Here is a 25311-nt window from a genome sequence, read left to right as displayed (position 1 = left end):
GAGACAGTTACAATATCTAAATTCTCAAGCGGAGATGTGGATATTGTATTACAAATGGATATCATTTCGATATTCTCCCGACAATTGATTGTATGAACTGTATTTAATGGCGACAAGTTATTAGCAAACTATTAGATGCGAGTTTCATTCTCCTTTTACCAAGGGTGGGCATATGATGATTTTTCATGATCACATTCACGGTGTCACAATAAAGATTATTGTTCTTCAAAAATTTACCCCGTTCATTACTTTTTTTTGCTCCTCGCATAAGTGTTGATGAACGTCAACAAAGGAACCGACTCTTGTCATTCGAATCACCTCATTATGAAATAATTGCCGACACGTGAGAATCGCGACCCATCCCTACCCTACGACCTAACTACCAATGCGTGGAGGGCCATGTGATGACGTCACTCCCTAAACATCCAATGAGGTCTCCGAGAGGAGAGATGGAAGAGAGGGGGGAGCATTCGTATGTGCCAGCTTCTTCAGAGAAACAAGCCCTCAGGGTAGACCCCGGATCTTAGAAGCACGTGGTGGTGGGAACTCATGGAGCGGCTCCAGATGACGCCAGGTAGGTCGGAATTCTTTTGTTTTGATATCAGCGACAGGCACTGGGGGGTCTCGGAGGAGAGCCTTGAGGAAGGGTATATGGAGTTTTGCAAGCTGATGCTTTTGAGTATTTTCTATGCTATTTGAGTCAAAAATCTATTCTATGTGAAAAATCGTTGAATTTGAGTATTTATTTGTTTATAAACATAATCTGGATTATTCAGAATGTTTCTATTTCCATTCAATTCGACTGTTCAAAAATCCACTTATGACTTTAAAAATTTCGTATGAATATTTCACTAAAGACTTCAATCAAAATTTACTCCATTTTCAATTAATTTACTTAAATTTTTTTATTTAATCGAAATCTTTTATTTCTTGTTGATTCGGTATATAATCAGTATTAAAATATTGCTTGCTAAATGATCATTAGCAGTAGCTATCTATATAGATAAAGTATTAGTGGCAACATCTTGCATTATCACCGTAAGAGTATAGCACCTTAGAGTGCGATACTTTTAGCGATAATTACAGCATAGATTATATCTCTTTTAATTAATTTTCAATAGTTTAAGAATGAATTAATAAAAAAAATTCACTTGATGGAAGTTATATTTAATAAAGAGGTTTCCATTCATAAATTGATAATTATATATTTATATATATAAAGTATATAATGCAGTTATTTCATAGAATACCTAGTTATTCCATGAAATTACTGATCGTGTCCGTTAAAGTGTGTAATATGTTATTAATTTGACACTTTAACTAGTTATTCTATGAAATAACTAGGTATTCTATAAATTAACTAATGAGAGACAGTTAAAGTGTAAAACAAACAATTTATCTAAAATGAAATTAAACTAATGATAGACAATTAAAATGAAAAAGAAGCAATTTATCTAATTTATGCAGCGTATAAATGGTATTTATGGAAACGTACCATAAAATCATTTGTTACTACAAGGATTACTAAAATGACACTTGGAATTACAAATTATTTCTAAAACAAAAACATTACAAACTGGGTTTTACACGAACATTTTTTGTTGACACACTGGGTTTTACACGAACATTTTTTAAATCCCTGACCAGTACCTAAACTTTGAGCTGTAGCAACCGACCGGAGCGATATTTCTACATCCGGTACTTCTTCGATTTTAATTAATTTTTGTTCGCAGACACTAAACTGGGATCGGGAATATAATTGTTTTATGCGGCCGTTTCTTGTGCCCAATTGGGAAAATCCTTCTTCGGTTATTTTTATGATGATAGCTAAAATAGATTTGACATCACCTTTTCCTCTGTCAACTTCAGGCACTGAGATACGGACGGTAAACCCCACAGAGGCTTCAGAATGAGATTTATCCGACATTAATTTCTTCTTTTTCGCTTGAATTTCTAAACATTTTTTAGACTTTTCTCTTTCTCTTTGAACATTAAGTTCATTAAAACACAATTTGCAGATTTTCTGCTCAACTTGATCTTCTGAAACATAATCTTCCGAACATGATATATGGACAGCTCCATTATTTTACACTTTAACGGGCTGCAGATCGTTATTCTATGAAATAACTAGTTAAGCCATGAAATATAAGAGAGTTTTACACTTTAACGGACACGATCAGTTATTTCATGGAATAACTAGGTATTCTATAAAATAACGGATTTCATACTTTAACGGTAACATATATATATAGCTGCACTCAGTTCTTACATTCATAAATATTTACACTGCGAATGAATATCTAAAAAAAAAAAAAAAATCAAGTTGTGATGTAAAATATGTAAAAGTATGATGCTAAAATAAATATACATATACATGGGAATAAAGATAATTTTATTAATAAAAACTGTTTTAAATGAAATCTCAACTTAAATCAAGGTCATTAACTTCGTTCTTGATATTCGACAGGCGGGAAGAATGTCTTTAATGAATTTTGTTCAACCTTAGAGATATCCATAGTTTCGGTATAAAGACAAGGGGATTTTCATTCCTCCAGCTTTAAATGATCCTATTCAAACAGACACAAGGGCAAAATGATCAAATATATTTCTATCGTTTTGGGCGGGGAGAGGGGGGGGGAGGTACAAGAGGAACTCTGAAAGCTCTAAAGAATGATATTTCCCAAATTTTGTACTGGAACGAAATCTTGTACTTTTTGACGATTACAATATTTTCTATGAGCATATTTTGTAGCTGAAAAAATTATTAATCTATAGTATTATATCTATTTATAGGTGTGCTGCAGTGCATTTTCTGTTCTTAAGAAAATGCACTGCATTTAAGAAATTATATTTTTCATACTTCCTTCATTTAATTCTGAGTGGATGACACAATAAGTAGAACTAGAATCGCTGCATTTGACACTTTAAGAAGGTGTGTTATTTAAAGCTATTTAAAATCGGAACCTTCTTCGTGACCTTAAATAGGAATGTTCGGAACAATATTGGGATTGCATCTATTTTGAAAGCCCTCCTTTCATATTTTTCAACTTTTTTTATGTGAGAACTGTCGATTCCATTATTTTGAAATCAGAAAATCGCCCACATTTATCTGTAGAAATTTATCAATCATTAGTTATATTTTCTTTAGCTATTTATTTTCAAATATCATCTCGTAAGAAAAAATTCGCATGAGAAAAAAATTCAAAACGCAGTTTTAAAATCGCTGTGTGCTGCTAGCTGACTGTATTTTTCTCTGTTAAATGCTATATTGTGAAAGGGGGGGGGGAGTATGCTCATGAGCATAGATGCGCATGCTCAATGAAAGAAATTTGAAGGAAAAATAAAATGATAGCACTCGGCGAGGGAAAGTCTTTAGACAGAGAAAATTCCATGGTTACCCAGTTTTTCTTGCTTTTCCTTTAAAGAGTCGAAAGAAAATTGAGTTTGTTCATGGATGGTTTCATATATTCGATGCAAAGCTTGTTAATCAATAATAAAATGTATACACTGAAAAAAGTTAACTCATGCATCGGAACTTCAGTTGCGCAAAATACATAAACCTCCATACATACGTTCCTATTCAAAATACATAAGTTCCCATACATAAGCCTCCAACCTCGGTAAAAATACCAAGAAGTCGAAATTTACTGAAGCAACTCATGGAAAAAAGCAATAGTATTGTAGTTACTTACCAGTAAACATTTTCTACTAAAAAAAAAGTAAAAGGCTGGCTTGAAATTATATAGTCACTTATTTTACTACTATTATTGATGTAATCTTGTTCTGTATACTGATATCAGAATCTAATAGTATAAGTTTTACCAAGATTTATTAGCGCATCGCTTTGGGAAATGAGATACAGAATGAAACGAACATTCAGTGAATATCGCACATTCAAATTAAAAAAGCGAGAAAGAGATTTTTTATATTCGAAATGGAAACATGTTTTCCCTTTTTACTGTCCCACATACGAAATATTGATAAAGTATCGAGATTGTCGTGAAATACGAACTCGAAATTTTAACTCATTTCGACGTTTTAGACTAACTAGAGTTCGAAAAACGTATTTTTATAAAATATCTGTTTGTCTGGAACAAAGATAATTCAAAAAGGCTCGAGCTAGACGAATGAAATTTGGTATACGGTCTTGGTAATTTTGGTAATTTGGCAGAATTCTATCGAATTCTGAGCAAATTCCGTTCAGAGGAAGTTCTAAGCAAAATCTGTTGAAAGGAAATCGGTCTATCCGGCTGCTCGAATATAAGTTAACGCTTTAACTTCAACACGAGCTAGGTGGAAGCAACACGAGCACGAAGAGAGCTAGGTGGATGAAAATTTGGCACACAGATTTACATATCTATAGCGCAGACATTTGCCAAGTCCAACAAGGGGTGGAAGGGGGGGGTGACTGTCTGTCGGCCTATACTTTTAGAAGGATGAAAATCCGAGAAATCATAAATGCAAAGACTTAAATATATCAAATTTGGTACGTGATTTTGGGATTGCAAATATAATTCTGCTTGAAATTTTGGTGTCAGTCGATTGGGAAAAAAAGCATCTAAAGCACAAATTCACCTTCATTAGAGATTATGCGAGAAAATTTCAGTGAGACCACTCCTTCCGATTTTATTTAAAGATCATTTAGAGCTTTGTCATTTTAGCATGAGATGAAGATGTCCTAAAGAAATGGAAAATGATGTTAGAAGAAAATAATACTTTGACTGATAAAAAAAATCATATGGAGTATGCTGTGAATGATGGCAGAAGCTGATATTTTATCAAGAATCTATCTCGTGTTAAGCAATAATTGTCGTATCCAACTTCTCACGCAAAAAATCCGATTACTTATACAATGCAGCAAATTTTGTTTGTCACCCTTTCCATTCATAAATTGTTTTTAAAAGGCCTTCTGTTATTCGTCAAAGAAAATCGTTATCTCAACGTACACACGCAATCAAATGAATTACTATCAGCGCTGAAAAAATGCCGGAGTAAATAATTTCACGAAAAACCTTTTGACTCGATTTTTCCATTCGATCATTTCTTATTGACATGCAGAGATTACGCTTGCATTATAAACTTTTCTTCTGCTGATTACCTCGAGGGAAAAAATTTGATTCCAAAAGCAAAGAAAAGATTGAAAACCGATTTATTGACATGATCGAAATGAGTTATCTATTCGTGAATTTCTACTATTTCACACGCAGATAAAGATAAATGACAATATAATATAATGAATTTCAACGCATAAGATATTCATTCATTTCAGCTGCATGTGGAGGATGTAAATGTTTTCCAACTAAGAATTGTAGTAATTCTTGACGATAATTTTTTGTTTTTGTTTTGTTTGTTTGTTTCGAGAGAATTTGTGCCGTCGCATAATATACAAGTAAAATTTATTTGCTCGAGATAAATTACTTTTCTAAGCTTAACTGTTTGAGTTATTTTTCTTCCATTCGTGTTTAAGTTTTCTTGTAAGATAGAATCTTCTATTAAAGTCAAGCTGTATTTTCTTTCAATGAAAATCATTAGTTACAAGTTAGGATCTATTCATTTTCAATGTCACTTCACTGAGCAGTAAAGAAGCGTTTTTGGAATATATTTACCTTTCTTCTTTCTTTCTTTATTTTTCTCCCTACTCCATAAAATTATTCATTCTTTTGAACTAATGTTATATGAATTAATCCACCCTTTTATTATTTCATTATTCGTCGAATATTGCATCAGATCAGGCGTATTTTTTTCTCATTACTTCTTTACAGCATTTGCGTTTCTGGGGTCGAGTTAAGAATGTGTGAGAGAAAGAAGTGTAAAATAAGAAATAAATCTATACAACAGATACATATTTTGCCCACTATTATTTAATATGCAAAAGAATAAAGTAAGAAGAAATGTCCTATCTTATCTTTGCATAAATAATTTCAAAATGTTTAGAGTGGACGAATCTTCACAGTTATATTTAGCATCTTTATTTATATGTATTTATGTATTTATATGACTTGAACACAATTGTTACAAATCAGGCAATTCGTTGATAAAATGATTCGATTCCTTTTTCTTTTTTTTTTTTTCTTTTTTTTGTGACACATGATCAAGAAAGCATTTTTTTTTTAATAAAAGCGTTCTTGTCAAATGTCAAAATTTATTTTTAATAAAGAGATAAAAGATTTATTAAAAGACAAGCACAGGAATGGTAAAGTGCCGAATTCTCAATAGAACTAAATAAAATGCAAAAAATAAGAAAAAAAGTACAATGTTTAGAGTTTTCTTCATGTGAACAGTATCAGTTCATTATTCTAGTTTGTCTGTAGCTTTACTTGGTATCATTCCGTAACCAATGCAAAGTAGGGAAGAAAAAAAAAATCTGTGGTATTACAGAAAAGTGGCAAATCCAAATACTTTTATATCTTTTAAAGGACAAATCCAACTAACGAGTTTATTCTTGACCAAAGGGAAAGTACTTTATATACAATTTTCTGCTTTTCAGCCGAAAAAATTCATTGGTATTAACTCTTTTTTTTTAGATTTTATTTGAAGAAAATGGGTATTAAAAAAGCTGATACATTTTTATAGTATATTATAAACATTAGTTATTAGATTTCACATTACAGACTTTACTAAAATACGTTGACAAGAAAGAAAAAAGGTTTAAGTGGAATTAACCTCTTTATAGTATACAAATTTATAAATCAGTTGGATATTCTATGAAACGTCCATTACGTCTATAACATCCATTTTTGCCATGATGCAATTCTTTAAAAAAATAACAAATATTTTTTTTAAAAAAGCTTTTTCTACAATCGTTTTTATCATTGATATAAAGAGATAAATAATTTATCAAAAATATGGAACGTATAAGCGTGAGGCATAGACAGAAGTTTTCTAGGTAATCATATTGTAAATATATGTCTAATGTTTTTATGTTTCTTGTTCCGATCGGGATTCTAGAATTTAAAAAAAAAAATCGTTTTTAATATACCAATAAAATCATTTTTCTAAAGTTTATTTTCTAGTATTTAGTCTTTATTTGTATCATTAATATTGTAGCTTAGAAAATTTTCATAAATCTAATAAGCCTTTTCAGGAAATCGGACACAATCATGCTGGTACTGTAAAACCATTATAATAAATTTGTTGGGTTTCTTTAAGTTAACATTCATGCTCTAAACGGTCTCATAAAATTTTACATTGAAAGAAAAAAAATTACTTTCTATTAGTATTTTAGATTTCTAAGAATAAATATTCTAATTTTTACATGATCTGTGTATTCAATATTATAACTGAAACGTAAATAATATAGTTCACATTAGAAATATTCCTATTCTAACTTTTTTAATACTTATTTTATTACAATTTTTTTTTCATTTCTTACTTTCATCGTGTTATCAAAAATATGCATGTCTATACAAAACCATGAAAATTCTATGAAATTCGCATTTTAAATCAATTTGAATTTTAATCACCTTAATAATTTATTTTAGCTTTCAGCAAGTATCGAATAATTTATTTATTGCGATTAAATTGTCTCTTTATTCTTTATTTTATTGCTTTATTTTTTATAGAAATTTTGTTTTTTACTATTTTGGTATTAATCTATTTTATAATTTGTAGTTAGATATTTGTAAAATCTAAAAATTAATATTTCGCAAATTAATTATTATAAGGCACTAAATTGTGAAATCAGTTTTTAGTTGTATGAATGGATGAATTTCTAGTTAACAGCTTAAAGTTGTTAAAATATTCTTTTGTCATTGGAAATCAGTAACAGAAACTAGCATAAAACACATCACGTTAAATAAAAGTATTGATATCTAAAGAGGTCAGTTTAACTGAAATTGCACTCACTATGTTTGATTCATCAAATGTATCACGTTTTCTATTTAATCTGCTAAAGGATGAGTTATTCAATTATCAAACGAATTATCCATTAATAAAATGCATCTAAATATAGCAAGAATTCTTCAAATAAACATTTAGAAAGTAAAGCTTTTCTTTTTAGAGTAATTCATGTTTCAAAGAAAAATTTAGAACATTGCTTTGAATAATTTAGAACATTGCTTTTGGATAATGGATTCGGTAAACGAATCTAATTCGAAGGAAAGAAAAATTCCGAGAATGAAGAAAAAGCATCGAAAATTCACTAATTAAAATTTCACAAATTATTGCCTAACTTCCGTCTTGAATTTGTAAAATACAACCGCTTCCATTGATCTTTAACTGCTGATTTTAGACATTATACATTTAAAAATTTAAATCATTTTGTTTGAACAACAATCTAGTAGTAACGAATCGTTAATTGTTGAAATGGAGGAATGTATGAAATAATTTTGTTTCTGTATCAAAATTATTAAATAAGCATAGAAACTGTGACACAGTTTCAAACACAGAAAAAGTAACAGTTCAAAAAAATGGGGCAAATGTTTAAAAAAGATTAAAATAAAAATTATTATTTGTTTAATTATTCACGACATTGCTTTGATTCCGATATTGAAAAATGGTGGCATGCATTGTATTAGGATTAGATAATATTTCGACACTGCGAATGATTTTGGAAAAATGAATGAAATCTTTGATTGTTTCCATTTGTGCAAATCTTCGAAATGTCTTCATTACCGGATTTTTTTTTTATCCCTCCCTCATTTGAATTCAAGAAACTACGAATAGACGAAAAAAGCAACCACTTCTTTTTTCTTTTTAGTAATAGCTGAAGTGTTCAGGAACTTATCTACTGACACTAAACCATATTTTGTCATTTTGCTTCTGACTTTCTTCACCACAAATTGCAGTCCAATGAAGAATTCTGATGAATGAACGCGTAAGTTTAGAGCGAAAAGGAATTTTTTATTAACCCTTCCGAAAGAATGGAAGTTCATTTAAATAACAAATTTTAATTGCAAAATATACAAGACTATATGATTACGTTTCTATTAAATGTTCTAGGATGCAATTGCAAATCTGAGCAGCAACTTCATTTTTTTGTCGCACCAAGGTCACTGACATCGACATGTAGTGACTTGATTTCTCTTTCGAGTTCCAACCCCTGCTGAAGACGCTCGATTACGGAGAGTTCGCTGTCATTTCAGGCGGATGAAAATGAGATTTCATTCTACGAATTCCCTTAAGAACCACCGCAAAGATCATAATGGAATTTACAAATAGGGTCACTTGACACCCGCCAAATATACTGTAACAAAAGAATCTCCAAATTATTTTTCTGAAGAAATAAACTACTCTGCTCTTGCCCTGAATTTCTCGCTACTCGCACAATATGCATATTAAATTCCCAAATGAAGTGAAGGAAATAGAATTATGCATTTGGACTTCTTCCATTTATTTTCCCCAAAACTTAATACAGATCTAATATCGAGAATTCGTGGCAATCAAATGTAAACTGGTTGAACTTCTAAATTCAAGTTTTCACATATACGAATAGACAAACTGTTTATTCGTGGATTGTTTTAATTCAGAGTTTAATGCTTATTTGTAAAACAATGTGTCAAATTTAATCCTTCCAATCGAGTACAATTTTGAGTTACGTTCACATGTTTGTGGACATGAAAAAAACATGACAGACATTCAGTTTTTACGTTTGATTGTTTTGTTCCGACATTTGACGGATACTCAATTTGATGTAAACATCAAATATATTTTCTTCCAAATATCATTAACAAAAGTCAGGCATATAGCTCTTTATGTTTTTGAGAATCGTAGCCACTTGACCACTATAGGAATAATTTCAAAAAAATGATTCTTTTTCGGATTTAAAGAAGTTTGATATTTAAGATTTGTCAGAATTTCGATGTAGATAGAATTTTGCTATTCGAAATAGAAAGTTAACTCTTTAAAACATATATATTAGAAATTACAAAATTTCATGAATACAAACAATTTTTTTTTTTTTTAAATCTAATCAATCCGTTGAAAGTCAGAGCTTTATTTATGCACATATTCATACATTCTAAAACTTTTCTACTAATTTTGTTGCTTTCCCTTCATTCCCCACTCACTTTTCTAACTTGAAACTAATCGAAGAATGATTTTTTTCAAAAAAAACTTTTGCTAAACCTACCATTTTGATAAGGAAATAAAATAATTACACCTGAGTGAATAATCGTATTTAGCAATTTTTAATGGGCGATTAAATAGCTGCTTCAGTTACTTAGGCTTCGTTACGACAAAAATTTCAGGCAATCAATGTTTTCTCTCCTTTTTTCATGCCGCATGCTGGTTTTGCTGTCTTTTGATTAGCGACTAAACGAGAAAACAAGAAGAGCAAGAAAATCTCTGGCATGGGGGAACAATCTATGTTTGGGGAGAGATTAACTTGCGGAAAAAGGCGTCTTTCGCAGGGACCCCGAGACAGGGGAGGGGACAGCACCCCTTTTTCGGTCACCATTTCGGAAGGAGAGGAAGACAAAAAAGAAAGAAAGAAAGAAAGAAACTAAGTAGGAAAAAAGAGAGGAAAAAAGGAAAGGAGAAAAATCCGGAGATTTAGGCCTCATCTCATCAGAACTGAAGATTGATCCTTCTCCGTTTCTGATTGGGTTGTTAGAGGAATTAAAAGGTTCTGAAGGGTTGTGGAGTGGGTGTTGTGTTTCCTGGTGTAGGTTACTCGTACGACGCGTTCTTCAACTCCCCTTTTGTCGTTCTTTTGTCCAGAATCATGGGAAAGAAGGGGCGAGTGAAGCCTTTTGCTTAAAATTTGATATATGCGATCATTTCTTCGTTGGAAATCAAAGAATGAAAATGATAATAAGTTTCGGACAGTTCAATAAATATACCAAGAAAGATTACGTGATAGTTCTCATTAGTTTTCTGAAGTATGTAGGGTAAGTATAAGTGAAAAGCATCATAATGGTCAAGAAATTCGAATCGAGATTGCGATTAATATCCACATTTTACACTTCCTGGAGTTGATAAGATTGTTTTTGCTATTATACTTATATGTCTGTCTTTCTGTCTTGGGTGCATCTCGGCAACCGAACAGGCTTTGACAAATGAAATTGAATATGTTGTCTTATCATTAAAACTGTCGATATGTGTCACATTTCAAACGAAATCCATTAAAGAGAAGGTCTGATTTTTCATTCTTCCGTATGTTTATAAACGTAATTCAAAAATTCTGCAAGACAATAATAAAAGATGAATGAAATTTATTATGACAATAAAATTGCAGATATGCATAAAATTTAATTGATCAGCAGATGGTCAATTGGCATTGGTCGTAAGAAGATCTAAATATATACTTGATTCTCCTCAATGCTATGTAAGTATACATGGAAAAAAGTTGTGGTTCTGTGTTGCAGCTGTAAAAACGGTCAATGAAGCAGTTTGAGATTCGCACGATGGTTTGATTACATTTGACTGTTGTCCTTCTACAATAAGTAATAAGTGCGATTTCTGTGCCACGCACGTTAGCGTTTCCAAGAAAATATCTTTGATGATTGTGTCGAAGAAAAACATGTTTTTGGTGCTATTTTTCTTAATGAGTAGAAATGAATTGACACAAGGTTCGCAACGTTTTTACCCTTGAAGTATGTATATTAAAATGCAAATATAGGTAATTTTTTTTATTCAGAAATTTTAAGAAAAATTGTTTTCCATCCGAAAGTCAAATTGGGGAATTTTGTCATAAGTTGGAAGGGGGGGAGGAGTCACCTAATCTAAAGAGAAACTTTGCATGTGAATGAGAGTGTCTTATGTGTGAATCCCAATTGTTTTTAATTAAAACGAAGAATCAAATGGCTGATATTTATTTAAGTTTAGTGTTTAAAAGTAAAATCGTGTAATTTATTGAACTGAACGATTGTATCAACGTTGCTATGAAACGGCAAACCCTTTTAAAAATCATATGGCGCATTTAATGATTGCTATATTTTATACAAAATATATTGCTCTTTGTGTAAATGTAAAATATATATATATATATGTATAGAGAATAAACTAATTTACACAATGTTGAAGAGAAGATTAATTTGATAAGGAAATTTAAAAAATAAATTGATCTGCCAAAATATTTTCTCATTTCCTTTGGTGAAAAGTATGGTTCTTCTACGTCTATATTTAGCACTGTCGCGTTCTGTGTCTTCGTCCGCCTCTTAAAACCAGCCTCAATCTATGAAAGAAAATGATCGAGTCCCTTTCTTTAACGCAGTAATTTAATGATTGTTATTACAACTAGCTCTTTTTACTGTGTATTTTCCGAAAGGTGATTCTAATTGTATTTCAATAGAATTTGCAAAGAAAAAAATGGGGGATGCCTCACTTAAGATTCAATCATGCACTTAGATTATCTATTATGGCGTTTTCATGATGCTGTTAAATATTTGAACACTTCCAAAAAATGCTGTTTTTATAAAAAAAAATCTTTTTAATATTTTTCTAAATTATGGAAATAATAACAAAGAAAGAAAATAAAAAAGAGATTCACATATTTCCTTTGCAAATAAAAGCCGCAGAAAATAATAATTATAATATATTTTTGTATATTCCTCTTTTTCTGACTTGAAAATGGATTGCTTATTGTAGCTATATCGATGTCTCGATTTGACTCAAAACTGCGGAAGATGGCCCTCGTCATTTTTAACACGGCTGGGAAACAGAAAAGGATTGGATATTGTATTACAAAAATGATGAACTTGGCATCAGTGTATCAAAAAAAAAAAGGCAATATGGAGTTGAATCGTCTGTTCTTTCATCAAGAAACAGAGTAGAAGAATTTTGTTTTGCCAGAAATATCGCCATCCCCCAACAGATGTACAAGTCCAATCCAATGTGAACATGAGCGAGCCTTTTTCACTTGTATAATATAACCAATCGTCTTGAAATTCAAGTGGTATCATGTTATCTGTGATAGTGCTTTATGCCAAAAATTACAAAGATTAATCTATAAAATTCGACTTTGCTTTTCAATTATAATAAACATTATTTTACCATATTTTATTATATTTTTGTTACATTTCATTGTCATTTTTTTCAAATGTAGAATGATTGAAACTTTGATTTTTTTCTTAGAGATGAAAACACGTCTGTCCATACTTAATCCATTACCTAAAATATATCTGTAATATATAACCTTCAACCGAAAATAACGTTATTTCTTTATTGTTAATGTGCTTTAAGTGTTAAAACGAAAAGAATGCCTTATTTCAATACATTTTAAATGACAATGAAAAGTAACAAAAATATAATAAAATATGGTAAAATAATGTTTATGATATTGTTTAAAGTATTAAAAAATTAAATATTCCCTCATACGGATAACTTCATATAAGCACTTTAGCAGATTTGAATTTTATAGATTAATCTATGCAATTTTAAGTGTCCTTATATGAAACGGTTCATTTTCTCACAAATGTAGCGAATGCAAAGGAAATGGAAGAGAACGTCAATAAGATGTGACATTAATATTGACGCATATTAATGATATATAAAAGTTGATACAGAAACTTTAAGAACTCTTTCTTGTATTTGTAATTCATTCAATTTGAATCTTGCTTTCCATCAACTATAAGGGAAAAAAACACAATGGGAGTGGTCTTTCTCACATACTCTCTAATAAACGTGAATTCTATTTTAAAAGCATTTTTTTCCCAAATCGATTGAAATCAAAATTTGACAACAGTTGCAGTTACAAAATCATTACCAAATTTGATATATTTAAGTCAGTGCGTTTTTGAGTCTTTGAAAGTACAGGCCAACAGAAGGCCAACACCTTGTTGGACTTGACTCAGAACTTTATGGATGTCTGCACTATGGATGTTAAATCTGCGTGTCGAAATGTATCCGTCCAGCTCTCTTCGTTTTGTGTTTATCGATTTATAGTTATTATATTCGAACAGCAGAACAGGCAAAATTCCTCTGAATAGATTTTGCTCAAAATGTGACAGAAATCTAGAAATTTGGTGTAACGATGTGATACGCCAAATTCCATCCATCTAACTCAAATTGTTTAAACAGGCATTTTCCAAAAATGCGTCTTCCGAACTCAAAAAAGTCTGAAACCTGGAGATGCGTTAAAATCTCAAGTTCAAAGGGTTTTTTATATATTTTTTACAATTAAATATTTTCTCTATACTTCATACAAGAGAAAATTAAAGAAATAGAGTGAAAAATCTTTAACTGTGAAAGGCAGAAGTCTATTTTGTATTATAGAATTTAAACAAATGATGGGTCCGCTTAAACGATTGACACGAGAGCTACTGTGCTTACCTGCTGTTTCACGGATATATAGAATACTTTGAGAGAAGACGAAAACTTTGAGCAGTTGGTCCATTCTGTTCCTATCGAACATTGGCGTCCGAATTACGAGCAGCCCTCTATCATAATTGTGATTGGCAACCCTACCTCCGGCTCTATCCCTCACTCTATAGTTGCAGGGGTCACAGTATAGGAAGAAATCGTTCGTATAAAACACACACGCCGGGTGGCGCCATTTTTTCCTCCATCTATTTTTTCCCCTCATATCGCTCTTGCTTTATTTTTTGGAGATGTTTTTTTCCCTCCTCCCCCGATCACCAAGAAGAGAAAAGGGGGGAGCACTATATTAAAGGGGATAGGAAGTGATTGAGACATAATACCGTGTTTATCTGACGCCTATAAATCAGGCACACATGAGTTAACACAAGTCGGAGCTAAAAGCAGGGGCTCTTTAATACCAGATTTATGGAGGCATCATCTCAAATAACACATAAAGGAGAATCGCACTAGATTCTCTGAAAATGATCCGCAGTGTTTTAGCCGACCCCTCCCTCCCACTCACATTCTTGTAAAATTCTGTTCACGGCTTTGCAAAAACTAAATCATAATAACAAAATATCTTAATAATAATATTTAATAAAAATGAAATCCTTGGGCTTAATAAGCCATTTAGTTTGATAAACGTATAAATCTTTTGGGAATGTACAGTCTCTAAATGAAATCGCCTATGCATGTGAAACATTTAGGTTTCCTTGCAGCAAAAGAGATTCGTGTCTCTTTTGCTTATTACAATTGGCTTGTTTTCACACAAAACATTCTTTTTCTTAGGTATATATAGCCTGCTTCTGTGTTTGTTCTGGTGGATACATTTCTTTTTCTCGAGTAACTGAAAATAATAATAATAATAATTTACCAAGTAAAGTTCATAATATTTCTTCCAGCATCTGGAGGTAAGAACAGTTTACAAATGACAATTAGAAGGAAATGATTCGAATGAAATAAATCAGAAATGAAGCACATAGTTTTCACTGACTCGAATTGCTCAGAGTAGCTTCAAAATAGATTATGTAAGAGAAGGAAAAATCGCATTAAGTAACTGTTTTGAAAAATTTGCCTAGATGGATAAGAACATGCTTTTAGCTGTGGACAATTTTATGTGAATCTTTCAAGACTGAAGTCCTTTCATTTTCTCTCTGTTGCATATCTAATATTTGTATAAAATAAAGTTTTAAATACTTCCAATAATAATAATAAAATAATAATTTATATTTTCATAATTGAGAATATTTTTTTACAATATACATTTACATATTTTTTAAAAATCTTCATAGAATATTCTTCATCTTTTTTTTATATTTGGAAAAGTTTTAAGTATGCATTTCAGCATCCTATATATATATGTGTATGTATGTAATGATATTTTTAAATTTAATTTAAATCCTAATTAATTTCCAAAATTTTTATCTTAATTTAGCCCATGCTAAATTCATTCTAAAATGTTCTCTTATTTCCTGATTCAAATTCCATCTTTTTTATTTAATTAATGCTACACGATCTTTGTAAAATTGCTTTCATCAGCACTTTCACGCGCTCCAAGTGAAGGAATAAAAATCGGTCATTCTAAGCAAACTCTTTTAAAAGATGCCTCAATTCCCTTACCTAAATCGTCACGTGTCAAAGAATCCCTATCAGAATCTCGTAAAAGCACCGGTGGAAAATATTTCGTCCTCTTTCGTTCTTTTTGCATTTGTATCGCGATACGAATGAATTTCAGTTTCATCATCACTTCTTGTACATAAATCATGTCTCCCGGGATGGAATGAAGCGAAGTTTAAACATTCAAAAGTCTTCCCTCTCTTCGGCCATGAAACTGCTTAAAAAATATGTGTTTACATGATAAATATATTCTTTTGTGAGCGTTGGAAACAAATATACGACGAATTAGATCTTACAAGGCAGATATTTTGTTCGGAATCTGATTGACATTAGTAACCCACTTGCAAAAAAAACTAGACTAAAATTAAATCTCTAATAAAAACATCCTCTAATTGCCCATTTATTTAGCGTGTCATTTATTTATCTTGATAGCCAATATTGTGGTAGGAGACTGAAATAAGATTGTTTAAGTAAATCATTCGTTGCTCCTAACAATGATGAGTAGATTGATGAAAAGAAATAAAATATTTTTCAAAAGTACATTTCTCTTTTTTTGATCATCTTCGAATGTTTTATTAAAATATCTTATTTACTATCTATATAACATGCTTGTTGGAATTTCTTTATTCTGTTTGTTTAAATAACATGCGTTATCTAAACAAACAGTGTATTTTGTTGCGACATATTTGTGTGATAAAATCCGGAAACGATACTATTATAAACAGATACCGAGATTTTAGATAGGCGTTTAGTGAGACAAGTTATATTTCTGACATTAAAGACAAAATCTGATATTTACTATATGTGCATGTGCTCGCAAATGTGCAAACTCACTTAACGATCAATGCTTCGCAGAACCAGTGGCGAAGAGATACCGCCCCGTCATATGTTGGATCAATCCATGTTGAGCATTTGTTTGAAGAGAGCCATTATATCTACATGGAAGAAAGTTTTTACCAGATAGTGTTGTCGAATGCGACTCTGAGGGATTTTAGCTTCTGTGAAGCCTTAATCAGCGAGATTTTATTTCTGACCAAGATTATGGGGGCTAAAGGTCGATAGCTGCATTCTGTGTCACAACTAAAAAAACATGGTGGACATTTCTTCAGCAAAGGAATAAATAATAGATAGAACAGAGCGGCATCCTTCCAGGACATGCTGAAAACTATTGCATCGTATGATAAGAAGCATCGCCCTAAAACGGCAATAGTTGCGTGCACTACAAATTAATTTAAAGGTAGCGCTGTGTATTCATTTCGTCACATTTTGAAGCGTGGACAAAGACATCTGTCTTTAGACAACTTTCTTGTAAAAAAAACATGAATTATAAATAATAAATTACATTATTATAAATCTGTTTCAGTACTTTTTACGGAGTGAAATGCGTTGTCTTGTTTTACAAGATTCTTGGGGAAAATATTATATCGTTTAAATAATATTTCGCATTTCGAGTATGATTTAGGAACGTTAATGCTCATTGAACGAAGTATGTATCATTCGTTTATTAATGTACTAGCTGCCTTTGATGATCAGTCGGTTCCAATTAATAACCATCAATCAACTAGGTTAATGGTCGTTAAAATTTACATTTAAATATTTATGTAACTCAGTTTAATCCGTGCCGGCGTCCTGGCATAGGGATAGCTTGTCTTCCCCGTGATCTGGGCGTCCCGGGTTCGAGTCCCAGTTTGGGTATGGTTGTTCTTCCGTTGTTCTATGTGTGAATGTGCCCTCCTGTAAAAAGGGGTAGTGCAAGCGAACGAGTGATGCGTGAGTAGCGAAGTCGTACTCTTGGCCCTAGTTGGTGATACTATAAAAACAAGAGACGCTCCCCCTCCGGCTTAAATCGCTGTCTTCGTAACAGCGGGCTTGTCTGTGGCAAGTGCCATAAGAAACAATCCGGCCGAATTTTCGATCAGGCAAATGAACCAGATGCCTGAAGTCATTAAGCAAAGGAGTGACGTCAGTAGGTAGATTAAATAATATTTTTAGACTATCTACAAAATAAAAAAATGTGATTTCTATTAATCATAAAATAGCAGGACTACAAAGTGTGTTTAATATGAACTATTAAAATCATTATTAATAAATTAAAGTATAATTAAATACTTATTTATGATGCATTAGAATATTAATTATTTACTCAGAATTGTTAAGTTATATTCCACTTAATAAATCTTGTACGATAATAACTTTTAACAATCGGTTGGAAGTTTTTTATTTCGAAATTAATTGAAATTATAAATAAAAAATTTTTAAAAAAATCTTTCCAGAATGCATATTTCCTCCTACATTCCAAAATATATGTGTACCAAGTTTGGTACCTTTAGGTCAAACAGTCTAACCTGCAAAGCACCAACACACAGACGCATTCATCTTTATTATAAGTAAAGATTGTATTATTTTTTGACGTTTGTCATTTGAATAATGGAGTAAAATATAGCAAGGACATTAGTTTTGAAGAAAATTTAGCAATAGTTATTTCACCATAATCTAATTTCATAAAAAAAAAAAATTTATAATTTTCAATAATAAATATTTATATCAAAATATTAGAATATCATAAGATACGTTGTTAATAATTTTTTTATTTATAATTTTCAGATATATGAATGGTTCCCTTTTTCCTTATATCTTCTTTTCATATTACAGTAATCTTTTTACTTAATCTTTAGATTATATAATTTGGCTAATTATATAAGCTCTAAGCTAAACCTATCCTATTTGAAAAATGATACATTTTTTTCTCGTAATCCTATTAATTTATATATATATATATGTTTTAATGATTCATTTACAGAAACATGATGTAGCTATTCTATTTTAATAATTCTTATATTTTGACCCGAATCCTGTTATGCTTTGAACATTCACAATATTAAATAGGAAATTGTCGATTCTATGCTAGTTGAGAAGTTTCCCAATCTTGCATATACTCTTGAATTATATCTTCTGAACTTTGTGTTTCTCTAGTTCCCTTCCAAATATTTCTTCTTTTCATGTTATAAAATTGTCTTTCTTGCACTTTGTTTTATTTATGCAATATTTTTTAATGATATTCAGTAGATTTTTTTCGAAAAATATTCCTCCTTTTGCAATGCGAAATAAAGGTATCTTACTTATCGCCCTTTTTAAATTCATTAATTTATAGAATCAAAAGATGAATAATTTCAGATTGCTTTTTCTTCTTCTCAAAAAAAAAATAATAATAATCTAACAACTATTGTAAAAAAAAATCAAGATGATACTGATAGAAAAATTTGAAATAAAGCAACTATAGTGCCACTACATCTATAAAAGACAAATAATCAATTCAATTTATAATAATACATTAACAGTTCATTGTATTTAAAGCATGTGATAAACATACATTCTTTCACAACTTACTACAGAGTAAAATAAATAAATTAAAAAATAAAAAAAAAAACCTTAATCTTTCTTTTCTCGGTATGAACGATAGATAGAAAACTTTCAGAAAACAAAGTAGCACAGAAATAAATATTCGTTTCTTTGCAATTCCTTCGCAACATTCTTTGATAAAGTTAGAATTTACATGATGAATTTTTAGAGTTTCGACCGAAACAGAAAAACATTTAAGAATTTGGATATCAGTTTTCAAAAGATATGCATCTATTGCCATTGGCGTATTGGGTGTAACAAAAGCTTTTAAGTACATACTATCAATCTACTATGACTCATTTTGAAATTTGTTCAAAAGAAACAATACGTGTATTTGACATATTTGTTATCTTAAAAGTTTTGGCGTTATTTCATTGTTTATTTAGCATGACTCAACTTTGTTTGTTTGAAACAGAAAAGATTGTCCTTAAATGGACAAAAGAACCGAGTAAAGAGTTTAAATGTCTCTAGAAAATAGTTTCCGATAAAAATCAACGTGATCCTTCACAATTATTTTCTTTCATCGACGTCATCCACTGATACGTAGTTTTTCTTTTAATTTGTTTCGCCAATAGTATGCAACATTACATGGAAATCATTATTTCGAAAGATTTTTTCATAGGGAAAAGTGTGTAATCCCTATTAAAGACAACTAGAGCATTTTTCTGGTCCACAATTATTACCCGAGATACGTGGAAATGGCGTTTGGCCGAATGGCGTTTTTTTTTTTTTCATGCATTTGCAGCAATGTATTTACAAAAAAGCATCGCTGCACTGAGAAAAATTTCAATTGCAGGAACTATTTCTTCACATTACACAAGTGATCAAAAACAATTACGTAACTATATATTAAGTCTAATTCCATAAACGAGAACATTATTTTATGAAAAAGGAATGATGATGATTTGATTTTTACTACTTTATCTATTTTGCACAATAACAATTTTTTAATTCTTTCAACATTTGCAAGTTTTTCAATTTTTGTTTAAGCTTTATCACTTTTAAAGAACCCCATTACGTTTCCTTTGTCAAGTGAGAAAAGGATATTTCAGAAGAAAGGAAAAAATTGTTATTATTATTATTATTTGAATACGGAGAAGCAGTTTTTTGCTAGTTATGAAGAATTCTATAAAATAGAAGACGCACCATTAACAACTTTTAATAATTTAATAATAATTTTACTTTTAATAATTGATGCGGTCGCTCAGAATAACACTGCATGCTGCTTAATGTATAAAAGGTTTTCTTCTGAAAAATGTCTGTCCGATAAAATAAATGCATATATTTATGAATAAAAAAGTAATTGGCGAACCATATTTCCTGCAGTTATTCAGTTTTTAGAAGTGAACATCATCATTAATAAGTATCTTTTATATTGTTTGGTAATGGGAGATTTTTAAAAACATTCTGCTCATTTTGGAAGAAACCGTGATTCGCTGAGATGATGTAATATTATTCAAGAATCATTCTGTATCATTTTCAAAGCATCATCCAACTAACTAGTATGAAATGAAAATGAATCTGAAAGAGTATATTCAAATATACTATTAACTATCCATGCCCATTTGTAATTTTGAAATTATTTTAGTGGTATTCAAATTCGAATTTGACAAGAATGATTTCATTGCTCTGATTATAACTGGAATATATGTATCAGCATAGCAGTATTTAACACTTGTTTTTCATGTATTTTTTCCAATTGTACCCCATCTATCGATTGAGATAACTCCTTCTGTACTATAATTAAGAGATGGCAAAGAAAAGATCGTCTAGTTCGAATATCAGGCTCGAGCCCTGGTAGTGTACGTATTAAGCATGTTTTGTATATGGCATCACATGCAGTTTTAAGTACACCTTAGTAAGATCCAAACTGTTAATCAATATAAGGAATAACATACATCGCTATATTAAAAATGAATATTAAAGTATCTTGTGAATTTCTATTTACTGCCCCAAATAAATTGCATTGGCCAAAAATATTCTTAAATATCATCTACACTTTAGAAAGAATTAAAAGTATTCATTTGGTCGAATGAATCGACTAAAGAAAACTTCAAGAAGAGTGGCAAGAAATGTATAGGTGTGTGTGCCCAAATAATCCGCTATAACTCGCAGTGAGGCCACAGAATATATCCGATACTTTATGAAAATCAGGAAAAAATGTGTATCTTCTAAATGAAATTTTCGACCCAAGACTGTGCTCCTGTAAACTGTGTTCCGGAAAATAATCTCAGTCGATGGGTTTCGAACATCATTTTTACTTCTGTGATAATTGCCTCCTGACGTCCGTAGCACGTCTTTACCGATTCTGTGATAAAAGCATCTCGACGAGCATGAAGCGTCTTTCCACTTCAAATGGTTAAGTACACCTATCTCATAAAGCTTTCAGTAAAGCAGAAAATGAATCAATAAGCTGCAGAGCTATCCTCGTTGAAAGGATCACATTTTGTTAATCTTAATTTCAAAAACACTGAACGCGATTCAAAAGATTTTTGATTGCCATCGATATTTTCTACCATCGAATATAGAATTTTGGGCGTTCCTACAGATTCCAAGGGTTGAGTTGCTATGAAGTTTGAATGAACCTGAAGAAATCTTTTTATGTATACGTGTAAAAATATTTGAGTATTGTTGCGTTTAACAAGTGTATATGCTGTTTTTATGGCACAAATAATAAAACTTTAAGCACTTAGATCAAAATCTTTGATATCACGGATGTAATTATTTTGAAAGATTAATTTTATTCATAAAAACGTGTTGCCTTAAACAAACTATAGTAAAAACATCCAAATGTAAATTAAACTATAATTTCCAACTTGATAGTTCGGAAAATGAAGAGCAACAGTTTTTTTTAACATGTTTTGAAACACGTGTAAAAATTCGTTATTCTTTATTTTATGTTGTTTCAAATTTCATAATGAGTTTCTCATCGAAAATTGCCATGAATGGGCTTAAAAAAATCATAATGGAATACATTATAAGCAATTTAAAACAGCTACAAGTCTTTGACAATATTGTAATTAATAAGAAAATCTATTTTAAAAAATTCTAATACTATTTGAAATGTTGATTGCCAGCACTGAATAATCATGCTTTATATAATACAGAGATAATAATAAAAAGCTAAGTAAAAATACAACAATAGAGTAACTGCTAATATTGGTAGAAAATACAAGCATTTAAAATCCAGTTTGTATAATTTTCGATAATAAAAAAAAAACATTTATCTTTAATTTTTAAAACTCCTCAAGAACAGGTTTATCACTACCGGTTTAACGATAATAGACATAATAGTATCGTTTGTGGTATTTCAATCAAAAAAAAAAAAACAGTTGTTGAAACATAGCAATAAGAGTTAGATACTTTTTATTTCCTTACTTCCTCATACTAAAACGTTTTCTGAAATTACGGAAAGAATTATACACTTTGAAACCCTATGGGAAGTCAAATTTCTATTTTAATTATTCAATTAAGTAGAAAATAAGTTATTCATTTTTGCTTAGTCAAACCGGTATTGAATTAAGTACCGGTACCGGTATTGTACTAAGAAACTAATACTCAAGCTTTCAGTAAAATGTTTTTGTTTTTGTTTGTTTGTTTGTGGTGAAACTCACTATATACTGTATTGTTTATAAGAATGTATTTATTAAGCTGTATCAATGAAATTTTTACATTTATTAGAGCAGAATATTTTTAGCAATGATTATTTCATTTGCAGATATATTTCAGTTCGTAAAAGCATGTTTACAAGTTAGTTTTTCAAATAAATTATGTTTAGCGAGATGATAAATTTTGTACCGAATCTGAAATTTATTTCAGATGAACTTCAATTTGTATTTTTTAAATAAAATATTTGAAATTGAATTTGCCATTGTTCAAAATGATGTGAACCTTGAAAAAATATAACCCTTTAAATTAATTAATGATATTAACTAATTAATTAGCATGGAAATTAATATATATATATATATATATATATATATATATATATATATATATATATATATATATATAATAATTTTTTTGTTCTTTTAAAAAACTTGAAATTTTGTAAATTGTTCGAACAGTTAATATTAACTGATTATAAGGGTTGTGAGTTTTGGCGCAAGAGCCATATTTGACCACGCAGTGCCAAAGACAAGATAATCAAATGTTTTCATTCTTCAATCGTCAATTAAAAGATAATTAAATTGTAGGAAGCAAGTTTGTTTTAGATTATCATTAAAAAGTACGCAAATTAATAAAAAGGGATTCAAACGCGTTTGTTCCTTTTTATTAATGTGCATACTTTTAGAACACGAAGAAAGAGGTTTCGATGTTGTTGTTGTTTTTCCCAATAAAGTTTCTTAAGATAATGTCATTCTTAACAAAATGATTTTAACTTAGTTCTGAAAATTTTTTTAAAATCAGACATTATTATTTGGTAATTAGTTGGCCCTTATCACTGCTTTCAGTCTTTCATTTGTATCAGCCAGTTTCGTCTGACCACTCCTTTTAATCTTTTTTTCAACCAATTCTTTTCAAAAAGTAATTTCTAATCCAAGATCAACTACAAATTCTCGAAGGGAGTTCGCATGGACTTTGCTAAGACGTCTTCAATACCGTAAACTTGCTTTTCGAGAAATAATCTTTCACTTATGTTTATTTTTTTTATGAAAGGCGGGCAATTAGTTCAAGCATGCGCAAAATTGTAGATTTCAGAATTTGGGATTGGATAATGAAATATATGCTATCAGACATTGCAATTACATTTACATCTTTACGATCAAAATATTTCCATTCATCGTTTCTTAATGATCCGTGGGATATACATCTGTTTAACACGCTAAACGCTTAATTATGTTTAGCATGTATAACGTCGATATTACCTTCCTTTCCATTTGACCCACCTGTGTTTTCGAAGTTTAGATTCATCTTATGCACAAGATGTTTCCCATGTTTTTACGAAAACCGTTTAAAAAATTTGATAAGAAAAATTTAGATACATTTATTAATTTATTAATAGAATGTTTTGTTATACTGTCAGTCACCGAATACGTCACGATCAGCACGAAAAATGAACATGTCGCCAGTGACTGACACGGTCAGTGTCGAAGTCCAGCGCCAGTCCCCGATGACTGATGTGGCACTCAATACATTGAGCTCCTCACTTGAATATTGCCACACTCATCTCTAATATCATTGCGAAATGTAGAGGGTAACACAAAAATTTACGTATCTTCTGCAATATCTGTTGACGGTAGACCGTTCTTTTTCCATACCACTTTGAAATCACAGAATCTTGTGCAACATTTGTTTTCGGATTTCTGTCTCACCCACCGCAGTCGATACCCACCGAGTTCGGATTTCTGTCTCACCCGCCTCGCACTTTTCTGTGAATAGTAGATACTTAACTTCGACCTCAAATACATTTTGATATTTTTTTCTCACAATAACTCATTTTTCAATCTTCAGTGATGAGGCGAAAAAGATGAATAGAAGGAACCAAAATAAAAAATATTCGTTTTTATTTATTTAAATATAAAGTTATCACCAACCGTTCGGATAACCATTAACTGTGAAAATATATTGTATAAAGACAGTGTTTTCAAAGAATAATGGTATTTTATGAAACAACTAACACACATATACGTTTATTGGAAGAGGAAATAAAATATTCAAAAAACTTAATAGAAAAAAACAGTCATCAAATTTTAAATATTTTATAAGATAAAGATGATATTTTAGCCTACTCGCTGTTATGATTCATGCCTGTGATTCGGACCACTGTCTCTGATTAAATGCTTATTTATTTACTATCTCATAATTGTAATTACAATAGAAGAGAATATCTAATTAGATACTATATATGAATCACAGGCGATTCACATGGTGAACAAAGTCTCAAAACAAGGAGCAATAAACTAAACATAGTCATGTTCTACTCGGATCAAATTCTATACTGAATGAGAACTTTTACTGTCACCCGAATATGGACAAGTGGCAGTCAAAATGTTCACATTCCATTCTAATAATTATGATCAGAATTCTTATATTTATCTTTCAATGTGATTTGCG

At 30.6% G+C, this 25311-nt stretch overlaps 1 protein-coding gene across 1 annotated transcript in view; it reads left to right on the top strand.

Annotated features, from left to right (window-relative positions):
* The first annotated feature begins 475 nt into the window (after positions 1–475).
* The window catches only part of LOC129981541 (uncharacterized), a 90410-nt gene continuing 65574 nt past the window's right edge, over positions 476–25311 (top strand). The window contains exon 1 of the mRNA XM_056092412.1: positions 476–574. The gene's annotated coding sequence lies outside the window, so the exon portion shown is untranslated. The remainder of the gene's footprint in view (positions 575–25311) is intronic.

Source organism: Argiope bruennichi, chromosome 8 (genome assembly GCF_947563725.1).
Source record: "Argiope bruennichi chromosome 8, qqArgBrue1.1, whole genome shotgun sequence".
NCBI classification, from domain to species: domain Eukaryota; kingdom Metazoa; phylum Arthropoda; class Arachnida; order Araneae; family Araneidae; genus Argiope; species Argiope bruennichi.
Note: the sequence above shows the minus strand (reverse complement) of the source record. Positions and strands in the feature narration are given on the sequence as shown.